Source organism: Cryptomeria japonica, unplaced genomic scaffold (genome assembly GCF_030272615.1).
Source record: "Cryptomeria japonica unplaced genomic scaffold, Sugi_1.0 HiC_scaffold_69, whole genome shotgun sequence".
Lineage (NCBI taxonomy): Eukaryota > Viridiplantae > Streptophyta > Pinopsida > Cupressales > Cupressaceae > Cryptomeria > Cryptomeria japonica.
In genome coordinates, this window is record NW_026728891.1 from 207,288 (window position 1) to 217,500 (window position 10,213).

Genomic DNA, 10,213 nt, shown 5'->3' on the forward strand with positions numbered 1-10,213 from the left:
CCAAGGTGCGCACCTTTGGTGCACACCAAAGTGTGCACCGAGGTGAGCACCAAAGTGCACTCCAGGGTGCACACCAAGGCGTGCACCTTTGGTGCGGTCAATGCAAACGAATTCGGAAGTTGGGGTCGATGTCCTAATCGCTGCTGCAGACTACACGTATGAGAATCGGACAAATAGCTTTATATAGGGGAGGTGTTGCGTTTGATGGGTCGACTCCCCTGGTTGTGTGCACTGCACCAACTTCAAAGACCCTGTCTTGTTTAAGAAGTCAAAAGTTGGGGTGGATGTCCTAATCATTGCTGCAGTCTACGCATGTATGAGAATCAGACAAATAGCTTATATAGGGGAGGTGTTGCATTCGGTGGGTTGACTCCCCTGGTTGTGCGCACTGCGCCAACCTCAAAGACCCCGCATAGCAGAAGAAGTCGGAAGTCGGATTTTGGTGAGCACCAAGGCGTGCACCTTTGGTGCGGTCAACGCAGACGAATTCAGAAGTTGGGGTGGATGTCCTAATCGTTGTTGCAGGCTACACATGTATGAGAATCAGACAAATAGCTTATATAGGGGAGGTGTTGGGTTTGATGGGTCAACTCCCTTGGTTGTGCGCATTACGCCAACCTCAAAGACCTTGTTTTCGTTAAGAAGTCAAAAGTTGGGGTCAATGTCCTAATGGCTCCTGCAGGCTACACATGTATGAGAATCGGACAAATAGCTTATATAGGGGAGGTGTTGGGTTTGATGGGTCGACTCCCCTGGTTGTGCGCATTACGTCAACCTCAAAGACCTTGTTTTCGTTAAGAAGTCAAAAGTTGGGGTCGATGTCCTAATTGCTCCTGTAGACTACACATGTATGAGAATCAGACAAATAGCTTATATAGGGGAGGTGTTGGGTTTGATGGGTTGACTCCCCTAGTTGTTCGCATTACACCAACCTCAAAGACCTTGTTTTCGTTTAGAAGCCGAAAGTTGGGGTCGATGTCCTAATTGCTCCTGCAGGCTACGCATGTATGAGAATCAGACAAATAGCTTATATAGGGGAGGTGTTGGGTTTGATGGGTCGACTCCCCTGGTTGTGCGCATTGCGCCAACCTCAAAGACCCTGCATTGCGGATGAAGTCGAAAGTCAGAGTTTGGTGTGCTACAAGGTGTGGTCGAAGGTGCTCACCTAGGTGTGCACCTTTGGAGCACAGGAAAAGTGCCCTCCAAAAGTGCGCACCTTTGGAGTGCACAAAAGTGCCCTCCAAAAGTGCGCACCTTTGGAGCGCAGAAAAGTGCCCTCCAAAAAGTGCCCTCCAAAAGTGCGCACCTTTGGAGCGCAGAAAAGTGCCCTCCAAAAAGTGCCCTCCAAAAGTGCGCACCTTTGGAGCGCAGAAAAGTGCCCTCCAAAAAGTGCCCTCCAAAAGTGCGCACCTTTGGAGCGCAGAAAAGTGCCCTCCAAAAAGTGCCCTCCAAAAGTGCGCACCTTTGGAGCGCAGAAAAGTGCCCTCCAAAAAGTGCCCTCCAAAAGTGCGCACCTTTGGAGCGCAGAAAAGTGCCCTCCAAAAAGTGCCCTCCAAAAGTGCGCACCTTTGGAGCGCAGAAAAGTGCCCTCCAAAAAGTGCCCTCCAAAAGTGCGCACCTTTGGAGCGCAGAAAAGTGCCCTCCAAAAAGTGCCCTCCAAAAGTGCGCACCTTTGGAGCGCAGAAAAGTGCCCTCCAAAAAGTGCCCTCCAAAAGTGCGCACCTTTGGAGCGCAGAAAAGTGCCCTCCAAAAAGTGCCCTCCAAAAGTGCGCACCTTTGGAGCGCAGAAAAGTGCCCTCCAAAAAGTGCCCTCCAAAAGTGCGCACCTTTGGAGCGCAGAAAAGTGCCCTCCAAAAGTGCGCACCTTTGGAGCGCACAAAAGTGCCCTCCAAAAGTGCGCACTTTTGGTGCGCACCAAGGCGCTGGTTCGGTCGTTGCAGGCGAGTTCGGAAGTTGGGGTCGATGTCCTGAGCGGAGGTGCAAACTACACAGGTGTCGGAATCGGACAAATAGCTTATATAGGGGAGGTGTATGCTTCGATGGGTCGACTCCCCAGGTTGAGCGCACCGCGCCAACCTCAAAGACCCTACGGTATGGATGAAGTCGGAAGTTGGGTCCGATGACCGATTCGATTAGTAGGTATGCTCATGAGGTCGGAATTTGGGTCCGATGACCTGCCATGTGCAGGAAGGCGAATGTTGACACTGTGCGTTGCAAGGTGCACACCAAGGCGCTGGTGCGGTCTTTTTAGTCGAGTTCGGAAGTTGGGGTCGATGTCCTGATCGGAGGTGCAAGCTACACAGGTGTGGGAATCGGACAAATAGCTTATATAGGGGAGGTGTATGCTTCGTTGGGTCGACTCCCCGGGTTGAGCGCACCGCGCCAACCTCAAAGACCCTACGGTATGGATGAAGTCGGAAGTTGGGTCCGATGACCGATTCGATATGTAGGCATACTCGCGAGGTCGGAATTTGGGTCCGATGACCTGCCACGTGCAGGAAGGCGAATGTTGGCACTGTGCGTTGCAAGGTGCGCACCAAGGCGCTGGTTCGGTCGTTGGAGGCGAGTTCGGAAGTTGGGGTCGATGTCTTGATCGGAGGTGCAAACTACACAGGTGTGGGAATCGGACAAATAGCTTATATAGGGGAGGTGTATGCTTCGTTGGGTCGACTCCCCGGGTTGAGCGCACCGCGCCAACCTCAAAGACCCTACGGTATGGATGAAGTCGGAAGTTGGGTCCGATGACCGATTCGATATGTAGGCATACTCGCGAGGTCGGAATTTGGGTCCGATGACCTGCCATGTGCAGGAAGGCGAATGTTGGGACTGTGCGTCGCAAGGTGCGCACCAAGGCGCTGGTGCCGTCGTTGCAGTCGAGTTCGGAAGTTGGGGTCGATGTCCTGGTCAGAGGTGCAAACTACACAGGTGTGGGAATCGGACAAATAGCTTATATAGGGGAGGTGTATGCTTCGATGGGTCGACTCCCTGGGTTGAGCGCACCGCGCCAACCTCAAAGACCCTACAGTATGGATGAAGTCGGAAGTTGGGTCCGATGACCGATTCGATACGTAGGCATATTGGCGAGGTCTGAATTTGTGTCCGATGACCTGCCATGCGCAGGAAGGCGGAATTTGGGTCCGATGACCGAGTTGATGGCGTGCCATGCGCAGAAAGGCGGAATTTGGGTCCGATGACCGAGTTGATGTTGATGGCCCGCCATGCACAGGAAGGCGGAATTTGGGTCCGATGACCGATTTGAAGGCGTGCCATACGCAAAAAGGCGGAGTTTGGGTCCGATGACCGAGTTGATATTGATGGCCCGCCATGCGCAGGAAGGCGGAATTTGGGTCCGATGACCTGACATACGCATGGAGTCCGACTCGGGGGCCGATGTTCGATTCGATGACTTGCATTGTGGGTAAAGTCGGAAGTTGTGGTCTTTGACCCGATTCGATGACCAGACTTCGGCTGCTTGAGAATCGGACAAATAACTTATATAGGGGAGGTAGTGTTCTCGAGCATCCTCCCCCCGTGCCCGTTTATGTCGATTGATGCTGGTGCTCGACTGGTTGGAGCGCTCGGATGCAAAAATCTTGCACCAGGATTTATCGATTGTGATGGACACGGCAAGTCTCCTGATTGCTATGCAGGAGCTCATCGTGAATCTCTATGCGGCCTTGGTATGGACTCGACCTGCGGAATGGTTCGGCAATGGTAGTCGCTCCAACACGTCCTTGCAATGGCCACAGAGGTGATTCGACTAGAGCTCCAGTCTAGCTTTTGGGTTGCTTGGCGGACTGGTATAGCCGCGATCGAGTTCCGGCCATGAACGTTTTAGATAGCTCTTGGGCTTTCTGGGACGGAAGTCGGAAGTTTGGGCTGTTGTCCGATTTGATGACCATTCTTCGGATGTGTGAGAATCGGACAAATAACTTATATAGGGGACTGTGTTGTCTCACGCAGCCCCCTCCGTGCCCCTCTATCTCGACCGATGTTGGTGCTTGAAAGGGTTGGGATCGCTCGGATTTATAAACGTGCACCACCATTTGTCGAGTGTGAGGGACGCGGCAGGTCTCCTAAATGCTATGCGGGCGCTCTCTGAGAATCTCTATCCGGCCTCGACACAGACTAGTCTTGCTGAATGGTTTGGCACTGGTAGTCGATCCAACACGTCGTTGTTGTGGCCGCCTAGGCGATTCGATTCGAGCCCCCGTCTAGCTTTTGGGTTGCTTGGCGGATTTTGCCCTATCCGCAAGTGAGCTCGGTCCCTAAACGTTCGAGAAACCCGATTGCTATGCGCCGACTCTCTTTCTTGCGAGCCTCCATCTAGCTTTTGGGTCTCTACGGAACGGAAGTCGGAATCTGGGACCGTTGTTTGATTCGACGAGGCAGACTACGGTTGTGCGAGAATCGGACAAATAACTTATATAGGGGAGGTGTTGACTGGAGCATTCTCCCCCGTGCCCCTCTAACTCGACCAATGCTGGCGCTCGAACGGTGGTAGCGCTCGGATTTTCATTGAGCGCCAGCATTGGTCGATTTAGAGGGGCATGCGAGATTCCCGAATGCTATGCGAGGGCTCTAACGGAAATGTCTATTGGTTTCGGTATGGATGCAATTGCGAGTGGTTCGGCAAAGGTAGTCGTTCCGATGCGTCCATGTCGTGGCCAAATCGATAATTCGATTTGAGCCCTCGTATAGCATTTGGGTCTCTCGATGTGATTCCGCATTCCAGTCCCTTTGGGCACTGCTTGAGCCGCATCCCAGGGGGTTCCCTTCCCAATAATCTGCCTCGCAACCCGATTGCTATGCGGTGAGGCTCCTCGGCCGCCTCGGAACTATCTGTGTATCAGACGCATCGCGGGATAAGGGGTTGGCAACGGTAGTCGCCCCAAGCGCGTCCGATGCTTGGACCATTCCGAGGCGGCCCTGAAGCCTCTTCCGTCTAGCCGTTGGGTCCTTCTCGCCGCATCCCTCGCCTCGCACCCCGATTGCTATGCGGTGAGGCTCCTCGGCCGCCTCGGAACTATCTGTGTATCGGACGCGTCGCGGGATAAGGGGTTGTCACTGGTAGTCGCCCCAAGCGCGTCCGATGCTTGGACCATTCCGAGGCGGCCCTGAAGCCTCTTCCGTCTAGCCGTTGGGTCCTTCTCGCCGCATCCCTCGCCTCGCACCCCGATTGCTATGCGGTGAGGCTCCTCGGCCGCCTCGGAACTATCTGTGTATCGGACGCGTCGCGGGATAAGGGGTTGTCATTGGTAGTCGCCCCAAGCGCGTCCGATGCTTGGACCATTCCGAGGCGGCCCTGAAGCCTCTTCCGTCTAGCCGTTGGGTCCTTCTCGCCGCATCCCTCGCCTCGCACCCCGATTGCTATGCGGTGAGGCTCCTCGGCCGCCTCGGAACTATCTGTGTATCGGACGCGTCGCGGGATAAGGGGTTGTCACTGGTAGTCGCCCCAAGCGCGTCCGATGCTTGGACCATTCCGAGGCGGCCCTGAAGCCTCTTCCGTCTAGCCGTTGGGTCCTTCTCGCCGCATCCCTCGCCTCGCACCCCGATTGCTATGCGGTGAGGCTCCTCGGCCGCCTCGGAACTATCTGTGTATCGGACGCGTCGCGGGATAAGGGGTTGTCACTGGTAGTCGCCCCAAGCGCGTTCGATGCTTGGACCATTCCGAGGCGGCCCTGAAGCCTCTTCCGTCTAGCCGTTGGGTCCTTCTCGCCGCATCCCTCGCCTCGCACCCCGATTGCTATGCGGTGAGGCTCCTCGGCCGCCTTGGAACTATCTGTGTATCGGACGCGTCGCGGGATAAGGGGTTGTCACTGGTAGTCGCCCCAAGCGCGTCCGATGCTTGGACCATTCCGAGGCGGACCCGAAGCCTCTTCCGTCTAGCCGTTGGGTCCTTCTCGCCGCATCCTTCGCCTCGCACCCCGATTGCTATGCGGTGAGGCTCCTCGGCCGCCTCGGAACTATCTGTGTATCGGACGCGTCGCGGGATAAGGGGTTGTCACTGGTAGTCGCCCCAAGCGCGTCCGATGCTTGGACCATTCCGAGGCGGACCCGAAGCCTCTTCCGTCTAGCCGTTGGGTCCTTCTCGCCGCATCCCTCGCCTCGCACCCCGATTGCTATGCGGTGAGGCTCCTCGGCCGCCTTGGAACTATCTGTGTATCGGACGCGTCGCGGGATAAGGGGTTGTCACTGGTAGTCGCCCCAAGCGCGTCCGATGCTTGGACCATTCCGAGGCGGACCCGAAGCCTCTTCCGTCTAGCCGTTGGGTCCTTCTCGCCGCATCCCTCGCCTCGCACCCCGATTGCTATGCGGTGAGGCTCCTCGGCCGCCTTGGAACTATCTGTGTATCGGACGCGTCGCGGGATAAGGGGTTGTCACTGGTAGTCGCCCCAAGCGCGTCCGATGCTTGGACCATTCCGAGGCGGACCCGAAGCCTCTTCCGTCTAGCCGTTGGGTCCTTCTCGCCGCATCCCTCGCCTCGCACCCCGATTGCTATGCGGTGAGGCTCCTCGGCCGCCTTGGAACTATCTGTGTATCGGACGCGTCGCGGGATAAGGGGTTGTCACTGGTAGTCGCCCCAAGCGCGTCCGATGCTTGGACCATTCCGAGGCGGCCCCGAAGCCTCTTCCGTGTAGCCGTTGGGTCGTTCTCGCCGCATCCCTCGCCTCGCACCCCGATTGCTATGCGGTGAGGCTCCTCGGCCGCCTTGGAACTATCTGTGTATCGGACGCGTCGTGGGATAAGGGGTTGTCACTGGTAGTCGCCCCAAGCGCGTCCGATGCTTGGACCATTCCGAGGCGGCCCCGAAGCCTCTTCCGTGTAGCCGTTGGGTCCTTCTCGCCGCATCCCTCGCCTCGCACCCCGATTGCTATGCGGTGAGGCTCCTCGGCCGCCTTGGAACTATCTGTGTATCGGACGCGTCGCGGGATAAGGGGTTGTCACTGGTAGTCACCCCAAGCGCGTCCGATGCTTGGACCATTCCGAGGCGGACCTGAAGCCTCTTCCCTCTAGCCGTTGGGGCTTTCTCGCCGCATCCCTCGCCTCGCACCCTGATTGCTATGCTGTGAGGCTCCTCGGCCGCCTTGGAACTATCTGTGTATCGGACGCATCGCGGGATAAGGGGTTGGCAGTGGTAGTCGCCCCAAGCGCATCCGATGCTTGGACCATTCCGAGGCGGCCCTGCAGCCTCTTCCGTCTAGCCGTTGGGGCCATCTCGCCGCATCCCCCACCTCGCACCACGATTGCTATGCGGTGAGGCTCCTTGGCCGCCTCGGAACTATCTGTGTATCGGACGCATCGCGGGATAAGGGGTTGTCACTGGTAGTCGCCCCAAGCGCGTCCGATGCTTGGACTATTCCGAGGCGGCCCTGCAGCCTCTTCCGTCTAGCCGTTGGGGCCATCTCGCTGCATCCCCCACCTCCTCGGCCGCCTCGGAACTATCTGTGTATCGGACGCATCGCGGGATAAGGGGTTGGCAGTGGTAGTCGCCCCAAGCGCGTCCGATGCTTGGACTATTCCGAGGCAGCCCTGCAGCCTCTTCCGTCTAGCCTTTGGGGCCATCTCGCCGCATCCCTCGCCTCGCACCCCGATTGCTATGCGGTGAGGCTCCTCGGCCGCCTGGGAACTATCTTCGTATCGGACGCATCGCGGGATAAGGGGTTGTCACTGGTAGTCGCCCCAAGCGCGTCCGATGCTTGGACTATTCCGAGGCGGCCCTGTGGCCTCTTCCGTCTAGCCGTTGGGGCCATCTCGCCGCATCCCCCACCTCGCACCCCGATTGCTATGCGGTGAGGCTCTTCGGCCGCCTTGGAACTATCTTCGTATCGGACGCATCGCGGGATAAGGGGTTGTCACTGGTAGTGGCCCCAAGCGCGTCCGATGCTTGGACTATTCCGAGGCGGCCCTGCAGCCTCTTCCGTCTAGCCGTTGGGGCCATCTCGCCGCATCCCCCACCTCGCACCCCGATTGCTATGCGGTGAGGCTCCTCGGCCGCCTTGGAACTATCTTCGTATCGGACGCATCGCGGGATAAGGGGTTGTCACTGGTAGTCGCCCCAAGCGCGTCCGATGCTTGGACTATTCCGACGCGGCCCTGTGGCCTCTTCCGTCTAGCCGTTGGGGCCATCTCGCCGCATCCCCCACCTCGCACCCCGATTGCTATGCGGTGAGGCTCCTCGGCCGCCTTGGAACCATCTTCGTATCGGACGCATCGCGGGATAGGGGGCTGTCACTGGTAGTCGCCCCAAGCGTGTCCGATGCTTGGACCATTCCTAGGCGGCCCTGAAGCCTCTTCCGTCTAGCCGTTGGGGCCTTCCCGCCCCATCCCTCGCCTCGCACCCCCGATTGCTATGCGGTGAGGCTCCTCGGCCGCCTTGGAACCATCTGTGTATCGGACGCATCGCGGGATAAGGGGTTGGCACTGGCAGTCGCCCCAAGCGCGTCCGATGCTTGGACCATTCCGAGGTGGCCCTGAAGCCTCTTCCGTCTAGCCGTTGGGGCCTTCCCGCCCCATCCCTCGCCTCGCACCCCGATTGATATGCGGTGAGGCTCCTCGGCCGCCTTGGAACTATCTGTGTATCGGACGCATCGCGGGATAAGGGGTTGGCACTGGTAGTCGTCCCAATCGCATCCGATGCTTGGACCATTCCGAGGCGGCCCTGCAGCCTCTTCCGTTTAGCCGTCGGGGCCTTCCCGCCGCATCCCTCGCCTCGCATCCCGATTCCTATGCGGTGAGTCTTCTCGGCCGCCGCGGAACTATACCTGTTATTGCTACTGCATCCTTCGGCTGGTAACCTCCTCTGCCGCCTTGGAACGTTCTCTTTGTCGGACGCGTCGCGGGATAAGGGGTTGGCACTGGTAGTCGCCCCAAGCGCGCCCGATGCATAGACCGCTCCGAGTCGACCTTGCTTTCAGCCTCTCACATGCATAGACCTCTCTGAGTCGACCCTGCAGCCTCTCACGTTTAGCCTTTGGAATCTCGCCTCACAACATGATTGCTATCCTTGATGCATCCCTTGCCTCGAGCCCTGATTGCTTTCTTGGCTGCATCCCTCCTCTCCTCACAGCCCGGTTGTCATCACTGCTTCATCCGTCGCTTCATGCATTCTGGCTGCTGGGCCCTTCCCACCGCACACCTCGATTGCTATCTCTTCTGCATCACACACCCCGATTGCTATCTCTGCTACATCCCTCGGCTCTCACTTCTGCATCCTTCGCCTCACACCTCGATTGCTATCAATGCTGCATCCGTAACCTCACACCCCGATTGCTATGCGGGGAGGCTCCTTGGCCGCCTTGGAAATTTCTGTGTGTCGGACGCACCGCGGGATAAGGGGTTGGCACTGGTAGTCGCCCCAAGTGCGCCCGATTCTTAGACCGCTTCGAGGTGACCTCGTAGCCTCTTTCGTCCAGGCTTCCTGCCTTCAACGCCCTTTTTACACCTCGATTGCTATGCGCGGGCTCGTTGGCGTCTATCACCTCTCTGCGAAGAGTGGCACGATGATTGTTGGGGTAAATCGTAGCAGTCCGATCTCTGGCCTTGGGCCATTGTGAGGGCTGATCGATTTCCTGTGCGCATCTCGTGTTCGCCCAGTAACAGACTCGACGACTTGTAATCGGTCTTGTTCCCGATTGTTCCTGGAGGTAGTCTTCGGAACTCTTGGATTTGACCTGTCACTCGAACTGTCCTCTTCCGAGGATGCTTGTGTGTGTGTGCTTGTGCCATTTCCTTGGCGGTATTAACGAGATATTAAAGAGCGGAGTGAGCGCCTCGCCCAGCTATGTTTGGGGCTCTCACTCCCTTACCCGGTGTGCGACCGCTTTGCACGTAGGTTGCGGAGCATCGCGACTCTTTCGATGTTTGGCGGTTGTCTTCCGGTGATGCGTTGGTCCCGAAGTGCACGTTACTAGCATTTCTGCCATTGTTCTCGATCTTTGGCACGTTCCTTCGTTGCAATTGGATATATATCTCCGTTTATACGCGCAGGCTTCTCCCGCCTATTCAGCGCTGTCCCACTCTCAGCACTCTCGTGGTCTCCTTGGCTTCTCTCTCCCGTGAGCGAGCTCTCTTCTCGAGTCTTTTCCATGTCCCATGGAGGTTGCCTTGCGAAATTCGGGCACACAAACGTGACCGGATAAGAGCGGAATTGCCTATGAGGAGAAGCTCACCTTAGGGAGCAGCAATGCCGAGTGTTTCGACAGAGGGTAGA